Here is a 17,748-nt window from a genome sequence, read left to right on the forward strand (position 1 = left end):
TTTTTTTTTTTTTTTTTTTTTTTTTTTTGGTACTGGGAATCAAACTTGAGTCCTTGCACTTGTGAGGCAGGCAGCGGAACCACTGAGCTAAATCCCCAGCTCTCTGCCTTAATTTTTGAACATCTCACAGCTCCACATCTGACAGGGACTAGGGGAACTAGGGAGCCCCACACCTTGTAGTATGAAATCATTCTGATACTAAAACATAAAGGGGGAAGAAAATACAATAAGAGCTCTAACCAGAACTCTTGGCTTTGTATTGTTACATATTGATGTGTCCAATTTTTTTTCTAAATAGATTTTTGTATTAAACTGATGGTGATATTTATGATGAATTTATAATGATAAATTGTGCAACTTTTCTAATATTAGACATGGATTCTAGTGAGGGCCAGTTTGAGGAAGAGAAAGCCAGATATCCATTATCTTTATTAAATATTCACTCTCCGGAGACTAGAAGTAATCAGTCTACACAATGTCATGGAACTTGTAATACTGTACTATGGATAGATGTGTACCTGTTTGTCTCAGCTACTAGACTATGGGATCCTTGGAAGCAGGAAGCATGTCCCCTCCAACACTGTGCTCTTTGTGTTGGCACAGGATGGATTTCTAGCAAATGTTTTTTGTATAAATTGCCTCGTAAAAGGTATTTATTCCCTGGCTGGCTTGCCACACAGGAGTTGATTAGTGGTGTCTTCTGGCTCCCACCTTATACTGTGTATCTTAGCATACCAGGATTCATAAGTGAATCCCAAAGCACACATCGTAATGTGATTGACACTACAGGAGAATGACTTACTTTAAAAGAAAAAAAGATTTGCCACACAGCTGCTTTAAGCAATGAACTCCCCTCTAACATCTCAAACAATCCAATTTACAAAATATTTGTCAGAAACTATGCATGGATCACAAGGGAACAATACCACGTATGGCTCCTGGAGACACACCAGGGATGTGAGGAATAATACATTTGGATTCAGACCTGCCAATCTCTGGGACTGACCTTGACAACATCCTGATCTTTTACACATTTCTGCTGGCATGTTCATCGCATCAAGGAAGGAAAAGAAAGACAGACTTTCAGCAGTTTGAAGTAAGATGTTTTTCACATCCTTGAGCTCTGAGCAGGCAAAGCATGGTGAATGAGGGTGTGAAGGTCCAGGCTCCCTGTGTTTGGAGATAATAAAACCCAATAATGCAAATCCTCGTGGCCTGCAGTGTCAAAGGAATGGGGCTGACATTTAAATGCTGTTATTTAGTCATAACAGCTATCCTGTAAGGTATTTTCCAAATAATAGTGCTAAAGCTTATAAGGATTAATGTCTCACAAGTCAAACAGAGGTGAGGAGTGGGGCTTCAAAGTTTGGCCTCCTCATGTCCATAGGGAGGCTGGCAGGAGTTTCTGAGGGCCTTCCTGGGCCAAACATGTCTAAGAGAGGTGCCACTGCTACCTATGGTTTCTTAGCAGGGCAACTTTTGTCTTCAGATTTTGGTTTCTCAGTCCATGTCCACTGTCAACCCAGAATGCCTTTGCCTACTGCCCCTATTGGAAATTAGAAAAACATGGCTAGCTCTGTTCTGTCATCAGGTCAATGGGAAGCCATCTCTGTGTGAGTGGAATGCCAGTGAGAACTTGTCATGGATGGCGGGACTGAGTTCTGACACTATTCTGCTATCACCTCTCCTATGTTCTTTCCCCATACATCTCTGCCTGCTTCTGCACACTCCAAGGGACAAGCCACATTAGTCCTGGCATCCAAGCCTTTAATTCTGTCCTTCCAGGTGTCAGATAGTGTCTCTGGTTTCATGATACCCAATCTGGAGTTTGGCTTAGTCTACAAGCCAAAAACAAGGAAAGTCTATCAAAGACAAAGGGTGTGTCACTCTAGAAAAAAACGTCTTAAAGAGGCCTCTCCTCCATCCTTGCCTAGAGTGAGCCTGCTGTGTGGCATCAGAGTGGTCTTGCCCTTTGCAAATGAATGAGGTTGGAATTAAATGGGTTATCTTAGTTTATCATTCATTACTCACCCCAGCAAGAGAAAGCTTTGTAAAAGATGGTCTGATCCTATTACTCCCATTAAAAACCACCTTGCCCAAACTGAAGAATCAAGGCCATTCAGCCCTTGCTTTATCCCACTTGCCCTTCAGTTCTCTTCACCCACATGCCTACTCTTCATCATCTTCATCATTTGCCCCATGCTTTTTGCCATCACTAAGATTTTGTTTTACCTTCTATCGAAAATAGGTCTCCCCCAGTCCTCTCTTGCCACCTACACTAATCTCAGTCATCACCATCTTGCTGTTACTTGCTACAATATGTCAGACAAAATTAATTGCCCCTCACTGAAATTCTCAAAGCACTCTGTAGGCCTCTAAATGCCTCCCCACATTGTGTGACAGCTATTTGTGCAAATGCCTGCCTCACTGGTTGACTGAGGCAATCTTTTTAAAATTTTTTATATTCATTTCTGGGGGGACAAGGTCTCACTATGTAATTCAGGCTGGTCTTGAACTCACTATGTAGTCCAGACCTTGGACTCTTGGTGATCCTCCTACGTGCTGAGATTATAGCTGTGCCCCATAATGCCCGGCTTGAATGATACACTCTTTAGAGGGAAGCAGTCATTTTTTTATTCCCAGTATACCTCCAGAGCCTACAACACAGGAGGGGTTTTGTGGATTTTTCTGGGAAGTGGCAAAGGAGTGGAAGATATTTGTGCTTCAAGGGCACCCTGGACAGCCCTCGAGGGCCAGGAACAGAGATTGAAAAGACCTCTTCTCTTTTGTTACATTCTCCAATGGGCTCAGCTCAGATCCACAGCCCCTAATATACTCAGAGAGTAGAGTTTGGTTTGAGAGTTGAATATTTCCTTTGAAGGATACCAAGGTTACTTTCAAACCCATAATGATGGTTCCAAATAACAGGTGTACGTAGGCATAGAGGGGATTACCATTTATAATCTGGGCAAACTACTTTTGTCTCTATTAGGTACAATATCTGCTCCTGTATGATGGGGAAATAATGCCTAACTCATGTTGCTGTTTGGATTAATATCCACTATTTTTGTTTGTGTGTGTGTGTGTGTGTGTGTGTGTGTGTGTGTGTTTTATTTGTTTGTTTGGTTGGTTTTTTGAGACAGGGTCTCACTATGTAGTTAAGACTGACCTGGAACTCACTATGTATCCCAGGCTGGTCTCTAACTCATAGTGATACCTCCTGCCTCAGCCTCCCAAGTGCTGGGATTATAGTTGTGTGCCACCACACCAGGCACTATTTATTGAATTTATTGAAGAGCTACAGGTTCTGCAAATATTACCCAGTGAAAAAGTATACAGGGTGACTTGAACCAGTATATCATATGAAAAGGACATTGAAAACTACAAAAGACCACACAGATGTTAGCTGTACCTGTTTATGGAAAGTGCCTTTATTCCTCAAAATCTTTGTCCTGTTGGGAACTGAATCTAGAAAAAGAAAGAACTTTTGCCCCGGCCACGATAAGTAGCTATTACAGGAAATGCAAAGGTGAAGGAGTTGTAGGGACAGCTAGTTAGTTACCCATCAGCAAATTGTGCCTCACCTTCCTTAGGCTGGATTGGTTCTAAGTGGCTTCCCAGCCAGGGATTGCACTTCCTGGTTTCCCTTCCCTGTAGGCGGGGCTGTGCAACATGTTCTCCTGTGGGATGACAGTGTCACTCACAGGTCAGGATTGTTACGATAAAGTTGTGAATAGTTGTAAGGCAGAAATAACCCAAGTATCTATTAACTGATGAATGGATAAACAAAGCTGGGATATACATACTGTAGAAGGAAATTCTGCTACCTGCAACAGCATGGATGAACCTTTAAGACATTATGTTAAGTAAAATTGCCAATCATAAAAGAACAAATACTCTATGATTCCACTTATAAGAGGCAACTAGGATAGTCAAATTTATAAAGATATACAGTAGAATGGTGGCTGCCAGTGGCCAGGGAGAGGAAGGAATGGGGAGTTAGTGTTTAATGGGTACAAAGTTTTGATTAGAATGACAAAGACAGTTCCATAGATGGATATGGTGATGCTTGCACAGCAATGTCAAAGTATGTAATTATACTGAATTGAACAGGACATTTAAAAAATGATTAAAATGGTGGCTCTCACCTGTAATCCCAGCTAGTCAGGAGACCAAAGCAGGAAGACAGCAAGTTCAAGGCCAGCCTGGGCAACTTAGTGACCTAGTGAGACCTTGTCTCAGAATAAAAAGTAAAAGGGGCTGGGATGGAGCTCAGTGGTAATGTGCCCCTGGGATAGATCTCCAATACTGAAAAAAAGGTTAAAAAGGTAAAAATTTAGGGCCAGGAATTTAGCTCAGTGGTTCCGCCACCTGCCTTGCAAGCACAAGGATCCAAGTTTGAGCCCTAGTACATTAAAAAAAAAAAAAAGTAAAAATTTTATATCATTTATATTTTATCACAATTTGAAGAAGAAAAAATAGTCCAGTATTAGTAGAAGTGGTGGTAGTGGTGGTAGTGATTTCTCTATGTCTTCCAGTTAGATATGAGACTTTTTAGGTTATAAGATGAAAGAGCCATATGTGGAAAATTGCATGTGCCCCTGAACTACAACATGACAAGAAGCTACTCACTAACTAGATATCTGTCACTGGACTCTAATTTAAGAAGCAAGTAGACTTCTAAGATGTGAGGTCACTGAAATTGGGGAATGAGTCATTAAAGCATCTAGTAGAACCCTAAATGACACAACCCACACTGACATTCATGGCTGGCTTCCCATCATGGAGACAGTGCAACCCTGTCCCCTGAGAAAGAGACAGATGCTTTCAGAGCTTGGCTTGGGTAAGGGCTGGGGAGATGTGTTTATGCTGAAGGCCTACTTTTAAGTTCAGAGTTCTCAAGATAAGTCACCTCTTGGCTGCCTAGCAGATTCCAGATTCTAAGACCTTCATTTCTGAGGAAGCCCAGAGGAATTTTCCCCTGCAGGAATGCAACAGGGGAAGGGAAGTACAGTCCTCAATATGAGATGCTCAGACGTGAGCACTGTCTCTACGTGTCCTGCCATGTGCTCAGAGAACATTTGCCAGTAGAACAGCTGTATATACCAGGGCTGCTGGCCACAAACTCCAGGATTAGGAACAAGGACAGTCCCAGCCTCCAGCATGTAGAGAGGCTACCAGGACAGGCTCCGGGGCTCAAGCAGGACCATGAAGTTACAGTTCATCAGTGAAAATGTATGGGAATCCTTTTCTGGCTGTCCACACTCCAGCCTCTCTTACTGCAGCAGCCATCCAGGAGCCCTGGGCATGGAGGTGGCCAAGGAGTGCTGCAGCCTCCCTGCATGTGTCTGATATGGCATCAGTGACCCAAAAGACCATGACTGAGTCTCAGGCTTCAGATAAGCATCCTGAGAATATGAATGTCTTAGGCTCATCAGAAGGTAGTGACCACAGCAAAGACAGAAAGCCATTCTTGCAAGTGAGGAGATAAAGTGAGATAAAACTAATAGAATAGATAAGAGATGCAGCCTCATTTCATCCCTCAATTTTGCAAAGAATTTACTATTTTAATAAGTTAAATGATTAAAAATTATCCCCAAACAGCAATACAATTGTCCCTCAGTACCTGACAGGAATTGGTTCCAGAATTTCCCCACAGATCCTGAAATCCACAGATGCTCAAGTCTTTTATATAAAATGGTGTATTTTCAATATTATCTATAAACATCCTCCCCTATCCTTAAATCATCTCTAGACTGCTCAAAATATCTAATATAATGTAAGTGCTTGTAAATACTTGTTTTACTGTATTGTTTAGGGAATAAATGACAAGAAAAATGTTTATGTATATTCAGTACAAACACAAATCTTTGTCTAAGTATTTTATCATATGCAGTTGGTTAGATCTGTATATATGGAATCCTTAAATACAAAGGAGTGGATATACTCTTACAGGTGTTCTTAGGGATCCAGGAAGTACACACAATTGTGACAATTATGTCAAAATCCAACAATTCTCATAAGACAGAATCAGGCAGGTAAAGGTCATATGAGTTGCATTAAAATGAAAGTTGAGAGTTACAAGTTTTTATAGATTGATTTTTATCAGAGATTCAATGTTCATTAAATGCTTGAATGGCTCCCTGTTCCTCATTACAGTGTAAAATCTCTAGAATTTTACTGCAATGGCCATCAGCACTGCTGGCTCATACCTTTCCCTTAGCTTGCCCTTGTGATATACTATGTGTGTGGCAGCAGGTTCTGAGGCCTTCAGCAATGACAGCAGAATGGTTGTTAAAAAGATAAAATGCAAACCCTATCTTTTTTTGCACCCTGTCTCTTGGAGTTGGAGTCAGCCCTACATCTTCCCACAGAAAGTATCTGTTTCTTTTTGCCCCTCTGAACTAATGCTTGTATTTTCCTTCATTAAGGCCAAGGAGAGGCATAAGCACCCTGCCTAGGGTTTGAGCCCTCTCTAAATAAAACTGTCTGCCTTCACTGGAATTTTTCATATTCTCTTGTGCAACCTCAGCCTGGGTCTTGCACAAAAACCAGATGATAAGTGTCTCATGCTAGCCTCTGAAATGGTCCCAAGGCCAATGCTGAGCAACAGCCCCTCCCACACACCTGACCTAGTCAGGACCAGCTGAGCATAAAAGCCCTGAGGAAAGGGAGGCTTGGCCTTCACCAACTGGAAGCTGACTCAAGGCTGTCAAGCTAGAATCCCAGCTTCCCTGTGTGATGCACACCCTCCTCTCCACTCACCCACCAGGATGACATAGCCCTCTTAACATCAGTGAGGGGATTCAATCCCCTTGAAGGGGAGCAATCACTGGCTTATGGGAACATTTTCCCCATTTCCTCCAGCACCAGAGTGTGCTGGTGGCTGTGGTAACTTGAGGTCATTCAGAGACCTGCCTGCTCAGGCTTCTCTGTCCTTCCTGCCCTCTCGCTGTCACTGAGAATGCCAAGGTATTTTTGACATCAGGAGTGATGCCACAGGGAGTCCATGCAGAGCCAAAGGACCCTAACCTCAGACCCCCTCTGCTGGAAAGGCTCAGGCTCTCTGGACAGCTGTACATTCCCAGGTGAGAGGCGGGGTAGCTGAGGTTCTTGGTAGGTATCATCTCTGACTGCTAGTGAATGCTCCCACTGGATTCTTTCAGTTTGAGTCACTTTGCTATCCCACGTGTACTGTCCCATGTCTTCCTATGTCTGTATCCAGATGTGGAACTCGAGCTCTTGGCTTGATTTCCACCAAAAACAAACCAAACTCCTGTCCAAGATTTTTGTGCACATAGCTTATTCTGCCGAGTGTTGCTTAGGCCATGAAGATATCTGCTGCAACAATACAAACTTCAAATGGAATTTTGATACCTAATGAACCTTTGGAGGCCATCCTCACCTCTGGAGATTTTCCAGTAGCCAGACCACCACATATTGCTAACTCCATTTATATTTTTTTCTCTTCAGTGTGGCTCATGAACCACCTGTGTCAGATCTGCCATCAAGTAAGTGGAAGTCTCTTCGGGGACTTTTATGTGTGTGCGCGCGTGCGTGTGTATGTGTGTGTGTGTGTGTACCCCAACAGCACATGAGAAAGAGAGATGAGGGTTGTATTTTTGTTTTGATTATCTTTTGTTAGGATACTGAATTGTAAGTGTGCCTTTACATTAGAGGATAATGTCCTGCAATTTGCAGTGTCTGTTCACTAGAGTGACCTCTTAGGCCATATTCACAAAACCTGAAGAGTTAGAAGGAATAATAAATAATGTCCAGTTTTGGGGTTTCCAAGCTTTTTATAAGCACACCTTCTAAAAGAATTTTGAACCATTATATACCCCCTCAAAAGTTTTGCACTGGTATTTAAGAATTTTATCTTGAATTTAAATAGCTACAAAAGATTAAATTCCAGTGTAAATTTGAAATATTTTCACAGTCAAACATCAGAAAATAACTCTGTGTCACTCATTTAAAGGTATCCAAATAAAATTTAAATGTCATAACAAGTGGATATCTTCCATCATCTTTTTTAAAAAATCGTGAAGTGCTGGGTACAGTGGCATATGCCTGAAATTCCAACTCAGGAAGCCAAAGCAGGAGGATCACAAGTTGTAGGCCAAGGGCTGGGAGTGTAGCTCAGTGGTGCCATGCCAGCCTGGCAAGCACAAGTTTCTGAGTTCGATTCCCAGTACTGGAAAAAAAAAAACACAAGTTCCAGGCCAGCCTGATCATCTTAGTGAGATTCTGTCCCAAGATAAAAAAGAAAAAGAAAAAGAAAGAAAGAAAGAGCGAGCTCAGTTCCTGGGTTGTTTCCAGTACCACTAAAAATAAATCATGAACGCTTCTCTAACAACTGGAAATTTTATATATTTTTTTTTCTTCAGTATGTATTTCCATTCCTTTTTCTCTGGAAACATGATCCTGCTATAATATACACTTATCCCTGGAATAGAAGTGTGGAATTTTTTGTATAGTAGCAATTTTCAAAGTGTGGTCTAGGGATGTCTAAGGGCTCCCTAAGATCTTCTCAATGAGGTCTGTGAAGTCAAAACTATTTCCATAATGATATGAAGACATTGTCTTCTCTACTCTCACTCTCTCACAAGTGGACAGTGGAGTTTTCCAGCAGCTGCATAATATGTGATAACACAACAGACTAGTGCAAATGCAGATAGGAGAATTCAGCAGCCTTCCATGAAGCCAGACTTGCAAAACTGCAAAACAGTGTCACTCTCCTCACTAAGTTTTATTTGTTATTTGTTTTGGAAAATATAGGGTGTTTTCAATAAACTTTTTCTGTAGTACTGGGGATTGAACCCAGGGCCTCACATATGCTGGACAAGTATTTTAACACTAAAATATACCTCCAGCCTCTATTATTGTTACATTGAATTATTTTTAATTCTTAGTTTTAACTTTTAATATGCTAAATATTGCTCAGTATAACTTGCCTGAGCAAAAGTTATTTGGGGTTCTCAGTAATATTTAAGAATAAAAAGGAGTCCTGAGACCACAAATGATTAAAGACTTCTGCTCTGCAATCCACACAGTGTGATCAAACCCTATGTGAATACTTAGATTTAAAAAAAATTATAATAAGACATATTGCTTTGAGAATACTTATCCTATCATTTTTGCTATGTCAGAGGCAGTTGTGGAAGTTCTCTCTCATGAATGTCTTTTTTTTGTGTGTGTGTGTGTGTGTGTGTGTGTGTGTGTGTGTGTGTGTGGCTGCCTTAACATCCTGAATTGATTCAAAACGTTTACTGCCATTTCTTTCAAGTAAAAACATTACGGTAGGTCCTCATTCACTTTATTCACCAGCTCTGGTACCATACAACTTCTGGTTCTTCCCCTCCATCAAAATGACCATGAAAAGTAAATGCTTCAAGTCAATTCAGGTCATTAAGTCAGCCATGACAGCTCAGTCAGAGGCATAAATGAAAGAGGACTTCCAGAACCGCTTCAGAAAGTGGTGAGAAGGATGGGATAGGTGTGTTTGAAGCAAAGGGGAGTATTCTGAGGAGGATTAATGTCAATGGGGCTTTTACTGTGACAAAATTTTAAAAATTTAAATATTCACCATTTTTTAAAATCATACTTCACATAACTAGCAATGGAATTGCTGGGTAGCAGGTTTTACATATTTTTAACTTTCTTACATAAGTCTTCCCAAGTGGTTGTACCTATCATCCTCCTACCACCAAGCATGAGGGTTGCTATAGCAGCAAACATGATCTGTCCTTCTCAGAAAGCCTTTGGAAGGGAGTGACCTTAGAAAGTATTCATTTCTGCCCTGCCTCCTTCTCCTTGGTAAGGGTTTACTAGGTGGACTTCACAAGAGTCCAAGATTCACAGTCCTCTTTCACAGATAAGGAAGCTTTTCCATTTAAGGGCCCAGTTGAGGGAGGCTCTGAAGTCAAAGTGTTGTGTATGCCATGAATCCCCTGGGAACCATGGAAGGTTGGGGTCCTGAAAAGAGAATGCCTGTTTCCAGACTGATGGTCTGTTTGGTCTCATTTGAAGTTGACTTTAGACCTTTGAGGTTAAAAATGCTAACTACTCCCTCCTCCACAAGGCCCCATGGTCCTCTCCTAGAGACTTCTTCCTTGAATTTACCTCCCTATGGGCCAACCAGAGCAGATTTTCTGCACATGTAGATCTATTCGAAGGCCACTTTTGGCTCCCAGGCTCTCATGGGCTAAGGGAATAGCCAGGAAAAAAAAAGTGATTCCCTGCCTTTCCCTGGAGGAAGGCTTGTTTCTGCATCAGAAACACCAGAGGGCAAAGCTGATTTTTCCATCCCATTATCCCAAAGACTTTGTAAATCTATGAATAGCTTCTAAGATTCCCTCTCTGAAAACAAACCCAAGCACCTGGAAATCATTGCACTCACAGGAAATAAGCCTGCATGTGCACAACAGCCTGAAAGAATAAAAACATGCCTGGTGTTCAGAAGCATGTTTACTTCAGAGCAGGGTTTTTAACCAAGGAAAATGTGGCTGGGTGGTAGCTGCTCCTTCTGATGCCCTCTTCTGTCCTCCTCTCCATAGATCCCCTGCTTCTGGATCAAGTTGGCAAGAACTTGCTGCTCCTCACCTGTGAGACCTACCAGAGCCCTCCCATTTTCCAGAGAGCTTCTCATGTGTTTTGAAACAGAGTTGTTTAAAACCAGATGCTGCACTGAGCAGGCTCCTGGCTCTTGGGCACCCTTCTGACCCTTTGGAGCAGGTCCCTCCACTTCACTGTTCTGGAGCCAGGTCCTGCCAGTCCTCTCCTCCTTTACCCGCCTGTTTCCCTGTCCTTCACCCAGGCTTACTGTCCTGGAATCCTCAGGACAGAAAGATTGGAGCAGATCACCTAAGAAGTCCCTTGCTCAGACAGGACCACATGTAAACCATCACATGTCAGAGGGAGACATTGCTAGTTGGAAAAACAACTAAAGGAATGTCGACTCTTCATTCATTTAGTTCCTCAAGGCGGCTCCTGATTTATACTTTGATTCACATTCTGTTCAACAAGGTATCTGCTCTGCATCAACCTTTCATTGTTCCAAGTGCTGGGGCTGGATGTTAGAAATTTCATAAAAGGAAGGAAGAGGAATTCATTGGAAATATGATAATGAAGATAGAAATTGGAAGCTACTTCTCCAGAAGGATAATAGCCTTTGACCCATTTATCGTTGCAGACAAGAGCGAAAGAGCTAAGGCAAGTAGGAAATCAGAAAGGCAGCTTTGAATTTCCTGCTACAATAGACGTGTGGAAGGGGAGGCAGGGATCCCCCCCTTCTGCTCATGATTGGGAGGGGCAGCAGAAATCTGGAGTCTCCCTCAAGCTGGAGCAGTGACCCTGGGCCTCCTTGCCTGGTACCCACTGCAGTGGTAGTTACAAGGGCTGTAATAGTATTGCAAGCTCATGTCACCCACGATGACAGCGGGGAGGACTCTAGGAAAATAGCTACTGCCGTCCTCAAGAATTGTGATTATGTCCACACAAAGCAAATTCTGATTCCTTTGGTGAATGACTTATTCACCAAGGAAGCTTTGTCACTGGTACTGATGACTATTTCTTGGGCAATGCCTCCAACATATTGCTTTCAATTTCTCTGCTTCCTGCTTATTATCCTATGCATAGAAACTATAAATAAATATTTATTCAGCCAATAAACACTGAGCGGCAACCATTTGCCAGGATGATGAAATGCCTTTTTGGGGGTACTGCCTTGAGACTTGATGAGAGACGACAGCTCACACGTGGGAGGTACTCTCATGAGGGACCAGTGAGCCGGGAGCTGTGGGGGCTTGATGGAGGTTCCGCAGGATTCATTTAGCATTGGTTGCATGGTGCTAAGCACAGCTAGAGAGCACTTAGCTCAGAAGGGACAGTGAGTTCATTCCATGAATTGGACTTTCAAGGCAGCCAGCTGATGGGGTGACTGAAGTTTGCAGGTAAAGTTAGCAGTCTATGCAAAGGCAGGGAAGTGGAAAAGGACAAAGTCCCCTGAAGGGCTAGAGCATGAGGTTCCTGAGGTGAGGTGACTGACTGGTGGCTTGGCCCTGGAGGATGCAGAGTGCACAGAGTGTGGACACCATGCCAGGGGAGTTTGGACTTTATCCTAGAAAAAGTAAGCAGGAATTGTGGCGGAGTTTTTAAACTAAATACCACCTGATCAGATCTTGAAGGCACACATATATACAAATGGATATCTTTAAATCCAATTATCTAAATTGTACATATATATATATATTTTTTTTAAATAAATATGTGATGTATTTACCTACGCAAACTAAGATCAATATGTTACTGTTCTTTTCTTTCTCCATTCCTTCTTCCCCTAGTCATCTGAGGCCTACGAACTGCCCAGGAGAATTAATCTTCTGGAAGAAAAATAAAGAGAAAAACAGTTGCTACTCAGGTGGGTTTTTCACCCTTACTTCTAAATGAAGGTTTTGAGAACCAGTAGGCAAGGATCTAGGGAAATGAAGAAGACTCGGAAGCAAATGGCAGCAGAGGGATGGGTGGTGTGACCTCTTTCCTGCCTTGAGAATGGGGTGGCCCACATGGACCCTGTGGGAGATGGGGCCTGGATGTGGGGAGAGAGGTCTGAAAAAAGGCAGCCAGCATCATGGTGCTGAGTACCAGGGGACTGTTGTGGTCCCGCTCACAGAACAAGGTTTGGGAGCTTGGACTGGGAGGGTAAGCCGCGGAATCACCAAGCAGTCTCTGGGGAGGTTTCTGGAACGCTTCCACTTTATTCAGGAAATGCACAGACTTATATAGGGACAACTATGGGGGAGCAGCATTTAACATTTGGTGATATCTCACGGTAGGCACGGTGGAGTGATTTTTCTTAGGCGAGGGGAAGGAGTCACGAACTAGGGGTGGAGGTGTAGCCTGTTGGACCCAGCATCTATGCACTTGAATGAGTTAGCTCAGCCTTAGCAAGGTCTCTGAGTTAGCTCAGAAGACAGAAGTGCGGCACACCTGGTCCAGCCAGGCTTGAACTTCTCCCCCAGGGGACTGTGTAGATTTGATGCCCACCCATGCAGCCCATTTCTCATCTTTCCCATGAGCAGACTGATGCCTGGATAAAAGCTGTTCACATAGCTGTGGGCTGAAGTTGTCCATCAACAGCTGGCTGAGTGCTGCTGATGGTCACAGTCCAGCTCAATACTTGTCTCTCTAAGCCGAAAAAGCAAACAGAAGTCTTTGCCACCACAGAGAGGTAGGAGAAGGAAGAGTGGGGAAAGGGAAGTGATATACAGGCTGAATATTATTTAAACTATTTTTGAGACAAAACCTGCACAATGTAGTTTTTTTTTTAATTTGAAAAGAAGGAAATAAAGTATAAGGAGAAAATACTGCATATGAAAGATAGAGAAATAAATTAACATAGAAGGAAAGTTAGAATCCAGTGATGTAAACTGATTTTATATAATTACCTAAAGCAGATTATGAATTAGGCTTGAGTCTCCTATGAAACAAAGCAAAAATAAGAATGGGAAAGTTACAGATCTGACAATGTATAAAAGGTAAGACAAATCCAGTTTCTCAGGGATAGTTCTCCTTTTCACTGCTCTGGGGCTCGAGTAAACCTTTTCCTTCAGTGTTCTAAGCTTATCAGCAATATAAACATTACACATTTTCTATAGCTATTTCATCCTTTAGATGATATCCCAAAACTTAATTTAGGAAGAGCAGTTCTGTGAAGTGACAGATGGAGGAAGGCCAAATACATCAACCCATGACAGCTGACTTACTGGATTTGGATTGGAGAATAAGACCCACATCATCTAAAGAGTGGACTGTGAATCTTCCAAGGAATCTCCTATAAATGTTTGCTAAAAGTTGAATCATACATGGTTCAAAGATGTATTATTTGGAAAGAACTCGGCTGGATTAAAGTAATTTTCTATTTCTGAGAAACCATATCAGCAATCTCAAAATCAATATAACACACAGCCAAAAATAATTCTGGATGATACAGAATTATTTTCTAAATCATAATTTCTTTGACCTGATAAATGTCCATATTAATCCAGTGAAAAACACTAGTAGCAAAATATGATGTGTGGTTGAAAACATCAACCAGTCACTTCTAAGTAGAAAATGTATATGGAGCTGTGTGTGTGTGTGTGTGTGTGTGTGTGTGTGTGTGAAGAGAGAGTGCAAAAGAACAAAGAACTAAAAGGATATAAACGGCAACTGTCTATTTCTATAAGGTAGAAATGGACCACTTTTTTGCTTGTCCTAATTTGGGTTCTCCTCACTCTTCAGATGAGGACTTGGGAACACAGTATTTGGGAGATAAAAACTGGAAGCACTAGAAGACAGATGGAAAAATAAAGCAGAGAATGAAAAAGAATCAGGGAGTGCACAGATGAGTGGGTCCCCACTGTAGACAACTAGAACTAACTCTTATTCCCTCCAGGAAACTTGAGTGTTAGCTCACTACATCCATTCTAAGTAAATTCTTTTTTTTAAAACCACCATGGTAGCCAGGATCACAATTAATAACAGACCCAAGCTCTGTTTTGAAATCCATAATAGTGTTGACTCTAAGCCCACTTTCCCAAAGGTTTCTTCTGGCCAGTAGATAAGAACAACAGGAATAACAAGTCCAGCTCATTCTGGAGAGACAGGGCACTCCTCTGACAGTTGACTGTGATTTTTTCATTGATCTTATCAGTTCCATATCCTTGACATGGATGTCCTTTTGGATGAGGCTCACTTCTCAATATCCACTTCGGAAAAGGTTGGTGTTCCTGAATGTCTCTTAGGTGGGGACTTAGCTTGGCAACTGTGGCAGAAAAGGGCTTCATTGTTCTCAACTATATTTGAGTCCACTTTCCATTAGGGTACAGTGATGCTGAACCTTGAGCTCTCAATGGTACAAAGAGCCCACCGCAGTACATGTGCTGTAGGTTCACTGCCACTGGTCTATACTCTTTGACACTCACATGTTTAAGGGTGCTGGATATTCTCCAGATATTTTCTTAAAGTCAATCACTCAGACAGGAACTTCTGCTCAGTCCTGCCTCCAAAGCCACAGCAGGTTCCTTCTCTCATCTCTGCTGGCACCTCCTGGCTTCTCTGTTCGTAACATTTTCTCATCAGCCATGTTCGCTACTGGATCCTCTGCTGAGGGTTTCCCTACCTATGCTCTCTAGGTTGATGCCAAACATGTACTTCTTTTTCTCAGCCCCTTTTATGGGAAATCTTAAGAGTTTCTCTCTTCACCCTGATATGACAAGTTAACTCTTGCCTTTCACAGGGTCTGGTAGAGGGAGTTGAAGGAGGATAACTAACCGGGGGGATACCAGTTCAGCTATCTGGTCAGGGGCAACTCTAACCTTCTTGATTCCTAGGTAGTAGATGAGAGGAGAAGGAGGAAACCTAAGATACCTGCACACCCTGGACCACTGCTAAGGTCACAGCATTTCATCCTAGAAGCACAGAGAGGTGTTGTGGATGAATGTGACCCATGCCACCCAGCACTGGAGCTAGTCAAGTAATGAAAAAGAAGCAGGGATTAAAATGAATGAAGCCAAAACCAAGAACATTTTTTTTAATGGAAAAATGCTCTCAACTCTTACCGCTCAGTATGAAAAACCAGCTTTTCTAGATTTGACTGTAATCATTAAAATGCACAAGACACTACCAATAATGAGTTGTGAAGCTGAAAGAAACTTTACTATCAATAGTCCGAAAATTTTTTCAAATACGATTAAGCCAGGTATGGTGGTGCATATAATCCCAGCACTATGGAAGAGTGCAGCAGAAGGATCACAAATTGTGTTTTGTTTTGTTACTGGGGATTGAACTTAGGTCCTTGCACTTGCAAAGCAGGCAGTGGAACCACTGAGCTAAATCCCCAGCCCAGGATCACAAATTTGAGTCTAGTCTGGGCAATTTAGTGAGACTGTCTCAAAATAAAATATTTTTAAAAATAAGAGCTGGGGATGTAGTTCAATGCAAAGCAAAGTGTATACAGCCTAATGTTATTATTAAGAAGGTATGTTCAGTAACTAATTAAAATATTTTATTATTTTAATGGCATTTTTCATAAAACATTGCAGTTCACTGAGATTTCTTTTATTATCTAAATATAGTATTCTATTTAATTCTTGATAGTTTCATACTATTTGTTTTTGTAAGGAGGACTCCACGCCTCAAATCATATAAGCTATGAGCTCTGCAAAATGGGGATCCACCTTGGTAGAGAGACTACTTGCTTGAGACTCTTCCCCTACCTGTCTCTCAGGTCTTACCTTCCTTTCCCCACCTTTCCTCCCCGTACTTGTACAAAGATCTGCACAGAATACCTGTATAACTCCATATATTGGTGTCATCAACAATCTTGAAATCTTGGTCTCCAACAGAACACCCCTCTACCTCCTCTTATTCACCATGCTGGGGGTTGAACCCAGTGGAGCTCCATCCCCAGCCTCTCCAAGAAAGTTTGGATCCCCAAGGATCCAAAACAGTGAGTCCCAGTTGCATCAAAATCACCTGGTTGTCTGAATGCAGATCTCTAGGCCACACCTTGACAGACTGTGATTCATTAGGGCTAGGAAAAGAAGTCTGCATATTTAGGAACCTTTTCCAGTGAAGCTAAGGTAGAAAGTGGATGAGCCTGGTCCACTTGCCTAGTCCACTTATCCTAACTTTCTTACTCTTCAAATCTCCCTTCTTTTAGTCCTACCCACTTCAGCCTTCTATTACAATGGGGGAACCAAACATCAGATAACAATTCTTTACCTAACATAGTACTGTCTCGCTTATCTCCAAATATTACATCTGATTCTGCAATTTTTCCCCCCAGAAAAATTTTCATGTAAGTTACTGATCAAGGGAAGTACCCAGTGAGCTCCAAGGGTTGTCTTGAGTCTATACAACAAACAGACCATGGGATCCCATGCCAGAAGAGTTGGGAAAGGATTCTTTAATCTCCTAAGTACATATTGTTCCTCTATATGAAAGAGAAAATCTGGACTTTGTCACATCCAGTTTCACTAACGACCAGGGGAATAACTGCAGGGCAAACCAGAGAACAGCTGGTGTGATTAATTTTGACTCAGGGCTCTAGCACCATCTTGATGTTAACCAGTAGTGATCTAACCTGTCAGCTCCAGATTTCTAGAGACTTGTGAGATTTGGCAACAAGACTTCGGGAATACATACTCCTAATTTCCAAACAAAGTGGATGCCTTTCATGCTTTGACAACTGGCCTCTAACTTCATTGTCTATGTTAGCTCAAGTTAGGAAAGGAGCTTTTGTTTATCCCAAGCTACACCGGGATAATGTATGTGAAACTCTAGGTCTCTAGAAGCTGTGTAAATTTAGTCTTTCCATTCACTATTTCTATAAGGCCCAAGATCTGGAAGTCTCCAAAAGATAGTCTTAAGCCAAACACAATCAGTTGATGTTCCTCAAAAAGCATAATAACTTGTCCCAAAAAAGAATATTTCACTGCACTGTAATTTTATCTTTAGATAAGCTAGAAGATGGTTATTAATGGTGATGCTTGTTATTAAGCTGCCAAAACCAGCACCCTGTAGTATATAAGCCCTCAGGCATGACTCTACATGAAGTTCCTTAGACAGGACTGCCTGAGGCCTCTGAGAGCCTCGTAAAGGCCCACCAGTGCCCTAACCAAGCAGCACCCTTCTACCCACCCAGGGCTGCTGGCTTCTTCAGAGCAACAGTTTGTCATCTCATGGGCGGGAGATTTAGCTTGGTGG

At 42.1% G+C, this 17,748-nt stretch overlaps 1 long non-coding RNA gene across 1 annotated transcript; it reads left to right on the top strand.

The window, feature by feature from the left end:
* Positions 1-6,667: 6,667 nt before the first annotated feature.
* Positions 6,668-15,770, top strand: LOC104852186. Its single transcript, XR_777440.3, has 6 exons — positions 6,668-7,088; positions 7,474-7,511; positions 10,557-11,025; positions 12,342-12,418; positions 14,693-14,758; positions 15,372-15,770. It is a non-coding gene; the product is annotated as an uncharacterized LOC104852186 (long non-coding RNA).
* The last annotated feature ends 1,978 nt before the right edge of the window (positions 15,771-17,748 follow it).

The sequence above is a fragment of the Fukomys damarensis genome, unplaced genomic scaffold (assembly GCF_012274545.1).
Source record: "Fukomys damarensis isolate Sample0158 unplaced genomic scaffold, DMR_v1.0_HiC HiC_scaffold_2, whole genome shotgun sequence".
In the NCBI taxonomy this organism is placed as follows: Eukaryota; Metazoa; Chordata; class Mammalia; order Rodentia; family Bathyergidae; genus Fukomys; species Fukomys damarensis.